Below are 5,100 nucleotides of genomic sequence, written 5' to 3' on the forward strand. Positions count from 1 at the left end.
GACAGCGCAGGCGCATTCGCGAGGAGACGCCCGAGCGCGCGTCTCCGCGAGACTGCGCCTGCGCGGAGGAGGTTGCGCGCGCACCGCCGCTTGCAACGCGCATGCGTGCGCCTGTCCAGTGGTGTGGCGGTAGCGGAAGCGTGCGTGAGGCGAGCGTGTGTTACCAGAGTCCTCCGTGTGGAAAACGTTGCACGCGCTGACACGCACTGTTTCTGGAGGCTAGAGAGTGGATGTGAGCGCAGAGAGGTGATCCGTTTCAGCAGAGGTGACTGCAACAGTGGGTCACCTCTGCTGCAAAGTGTGGCACGCAGGCTTTCGTTCACTACTGGCAAAAGTGTGTAAGTAGTGGTGGTGTCTGTGCTGAAAAATAGTATTTTGTAGCTGAGAATTTGCTCTGTCTAGTAGTGTTATTGTGCTCCTTGTGTCTGTAGTAGTTTCCATGGAAATAAATGGGAGGTGTTACTTTCAGAACAACCTATGTTGACACAATAGGAGGGAGGGATTGCATCCAGACGGCCCTGGACGTGCTCAAAAAGCAGGCACAAGGCATCTAATGAGGTTTAACAGGGTGAGTGTGAGGCATTGCACCTGGGTCATGACAATCTCAGATGTGAGTGCGGACTGGGAGAACTCAGAGCAGCCCTGCAGAGAGAAGGACTCAGGGTCTGGTGGACGAAGATCTTGTCATGAGCCAGCAGCGTGGTCTGATTGTGACATAACAAGGGATATTGGCTTTAACCTAGAAGAGGATAGACTTAGCTTAGATGTTAGGAAGAATGTTCTTTTTACTCAAAGGTTTTGCAGCAGGCTGCACAGAGATGTTATGGCTACCCCATCCTTGGAGGTGTTCAAGCTTAGGTTGGATGAGGCCCTAGGCATCCTGATCTAGCGGTTAGCAACCCTGCCCATGCAGGGGTTTGGAACTAGATGGTCTTTAAGGTCCCCCCCAAACTAATCTACAGTGAATCTACATTGATAAAGATTATTTGTTAGGACTACTTACCGTCCCATATTTGTACTAGGGAATTGTGGTCCACTCAGAACTTGACATTCCTGATCTTTGGATCCAGTGTTGTGCCCAGCTCTACTCAATGTGCAGTTCATAAGAGATAAGAATGAAAAGTAACTTTTGCAATCTTCAGGTAGAGACTGTATGTACAGATGGGACCCATTAAGAACATGAGGCATTGTGTTGACCTATGCTAGAGCCCAACCCTTCACACACCACACAGTTGGGAATCAGATGAGAAGGTTATCATCACCTCTGTTGCCCACGCTTCTCTGGATTTCAGGTAGCCATCTGCTCTAATAAGGAGCTGCATAAAGGTAGTCACTGAGCATGCAGCCAGAAAGCATTCCTGGCTTTCCTGTGCTTTCTATTGCTGTCACAGCTGCAATTGTAGCTGTTATTGCCATGCCAAGAGCTGCAGCAGCTGCTATCGTTGTTCACACAGCTATTTCAGCAGAACTCCAGGCTCTGTTCCCATATTCAGAAGTGTCAGCTGCCCACATGCTCAACTGCACAAAAACCTGTCTTGCACAGGACAAGTACAGATTCTGCCAAGACCTTCCATCACAGGCCTAATTTGTACAAACAGAAACCCTGCAGCAGAGAAACACAAGTGCCAAAAAAAATCTTTCCCTGTGATCCCTTCTCATGCTTATAGAAACCAGTGTTTCAAGCACTGCTTTGACAGGTGAACCCAGGCACATGGTTGAAAGCTGTACTTGTGGTACTTGCTCTACAGGCCAGAAGTACTCACACCTGAGTCTAATAAATACAGTAAAAATAAAATGTAGCCTTTGGGATCAGCTAGAATCTTCTCAACTCAGTTAATTGCCTTTCTCTCAATGCTGAAACTAAGAGAGAAAGAGATAACCATCTTTCCCACCTGTTCTTCTAAGAAAGCATACAGTGCCTAACCTGCACAAGTAGAGCAAGCAGGTGCAATGATGTCCTTTTGCTGCCAGTCAGACAAGGACACCAAGGAATTAGGAAGACACACTGAAATTAAAAGGAAGGAAATTCCTTTGCCTGCTAGCATTTATTTGCATTTGGAGGGTGAACACACAGAGATGTAAAACATGAAGGCAGTACACCAGATGAGGAGTTTTATTCAAGCAATTGTAGCATGTCATATTTTGTCTGTACATAACCATAGCTGTGAATTTGTGTGTGAACCTGATTTTTTTAATCTATGCTTATCACGTATTAACAGAATTCTAGAATATGATACAACCCAAAACATAACAAGACTTGGAATAAGAAAACACTGCAGTTGTTATAACTGACGACAAGCTTATGATGACTTAGTTCTCTCTGTGGGACAAGAAAATTTGTCTTTTAAATATAAAACAAGCAGCACAGACACCATCATGAAATGATCTGTATTTGCCATACAAGGAGAGATTTGTGATTGCATCAGCCTCCAGAGAGTAGCTGGAAACCATCCGAGAGTGATGACTAAACAGAAACTGATCTGTTGTTTGCTGATTGGCACAAACAAGTATTGCCAAAGTGAGGATCCAGGAGGTAAAACCAAGTAGTAGCAACCCATTTCTAGGCACGCATTACAACACAAAGAGCAACATTTCCCATAAAGAGAAGTAAATGAATGGAACAAGAGTTTTAGAAGGAGGGTGTTACATCCTAACTGTTCAGAATGCAGGGCCAGGGATGGGCCTGTTATTAACACCATACTTCCTTCCTTCTCTGATTTGCCATTGTATCCCACTCTGGAGATCACTGTTTTCTATATAAGCTGAAACCCCTGAGCCCTGAAAACACACAAATTGCTCACAGTGCCATACATTGCAGCACTCATATACTAAAAGGACAGCCAGGATTATTAGAATGCTAGAGACAAAGAATAACCTAATGTCATTTTAAACTTCACCATTTCTAATGCATGTGGGTACATTTTATGGTGAAGGATTGTTTTGTGGTTACTCTAAGTAATGTCGCAAAGCAATGGTATGCATCCCCCATGAGAGGTGCACTGGCTCTTTGAAATGTTTACCACACGACTCCCACTGCAGGGCATTGCAGAAAGCAGCACATCTGCTTGTCACCATTTAGTATAAGGCCCTTTACTGAGGTGCTGACAGTGCATGGAAAGTAGAAATCAATGGAAGAGCTACATTTACTCCTAAAAGCTCTTAAGATTTTACTTCTTGGATCAATAAACATCTCAAACAGAAAATACTCTGACAAAGATAGTAGGATGTTAAGTATTGACTTCTGAAAAGTGCAAATCAAGGAGCTAAGAACAACTAAAGCAGAAACTAAGCAAACTCTTTCATTTTGCGTGCTATTTTCATTCACAATGCCCATCCAGTTCAAACCCTCAGCTTCAGTTGAACTGTAACTTTCATTAAGGAAGTGAGACCAAACATTCATTTATACAAAGGGGGCATCAGTATTATATGAACACTATGCTGTTGGCAAACTCCCAATCTCTCCTTACATGCATTTTGACTTTTCACATTTAGCATGAGTGTTTTACCAATGCCTAAAAAGTTCTTGCATTCTTGACTCTTGGAATTCATTTATCATGTAACTATCTCCACTTAAAAGCATTTTGACAAGTATTTAGAAGCTTCAGCTGCAGCAGCGCATTGGGAAAATTAAGATTTACAAAGCAAAAGCACTATTTCTTCATATCTTCTTTTAGAAGTCTTGTAACTGCAAATTCCAAATAAAGTATTGCTACAATACTTGGCAGCATCAAGTTACCTGATGCTGGAATCCTTTTCAGTGTTGGCTTCTGCCTTACTACAATTTTCTTTAGGTTCAGAATAAATGAATCTATTTGATCAAGCCAGGTAAACTCAATGAGCTTATTATCGGGTGAGAAAAATCCATTCAAATCCAGTAATCAGTAAAATGCCTATATGATCAAACAGCACTGACAGCACTCAAGTATTTTGGTTTTAAGTGTTTTCCTCTTCTTTTTCTACTAAGAAACTGCCTAATCAGGCTTCTGTGTAGATTTGTCTGAAAAGGAAAAACATTTTTCCAACAACTTGAATCCCAAAAGTCTGCCAACCTTTCAGAATGGAGCATAGTTAACTTGAAAGGTATATAGCTGAACAGTTTCAACAGCTCAAAAAAGAGCTGTTACATGAATACGGATTTATCACAGGGCATCAGACACTCAGCAACAGATGAAATGTAGTTATTACTCTCTTCAGTCCTCTGTACTTGGATTTCCTTTAAGTGAGTATCCTAGAATCTGAATTTGTGTACTGATTCATCTATCAGTTCTGTACCTACCCTTCACTGGTCTGGAGGCAGGACAAACAATTGCTACATCAGACAGGAGAAGAGCATTGCAATACTAGTATCCATCATTTTTTGTTGTGACGCTTTCAGTAGGATTAGAAACACTCAAAACCAAATGTAAGTGGAAAAAAAGTTTCTCTTAAGAAACAGTTCTCAAAAACAAAAACCCACATTCTCACACTGGAAAGAAATTTTAATATAGAAGAGCTAGTAAAGCAAGCAAAGCATGTGCCTCCTTTCCTATACAGGGTGATCTCAGGCAAGGAAAGTTTCCTGTGGTATTAGTTCCTCAATGAGAAAAACTGTAGCCCACAAGCAGGAGGAGAATCCCCTTACTGACTACTCTACAGCTGCACACCCGGAGGCACAAAGCAGAGGGAAGTAGAAGCTGTTTTTCGATCTACCTTTCAACATCCTCTTATTAAACAATCAAACCTCCAAGCTGTCCAACAGAAGAGCGCACAGCTTCTCCCTGCAGTCAAACACTGCAGGGCTGTAGAGCATGCCAATCAATGGACATTTTTGGCCAAGATTAGTAAACTCAGTAGTCTCACAAAAACTAATCAAAATGTATCAACTTGAAATCAATTCTCATTTTGGAAACAGTTTGAAAAATTGACATTTTTAAATAGATCACAGCTGATTTTTTTAAGCCAAAATGTTTTCCACCTGTCTTTGTAATGATGGTGACAGTTCCATTCTCACTTTTTTAAAGCCAGCTCAATAGAAGAAACAAGATTCTCCAGAGATCTCAGAAGTGTTCATCTCATTTTGCTCTACACACAGTGGCTGATGACCGCACTGAGAACACAGGA

Source organism: Cyrtonyx montezumae, unplaced genomic scaffold, assembly GCF_038088225.1.
Source record: "Cyrtonyx montezumae isolate F1298 unplaced genomic scaffold, pur_monq_1.0 scaffold_3, whole genome shotgun sequence".
Taxonomy (NCBI): domain Eukaryota; kingdom Metazoa; phylum Chordata; class Aves; order Galliformes; family Odontophoridae; genus Cyrtonyx; species Cyrtonyx montezumae.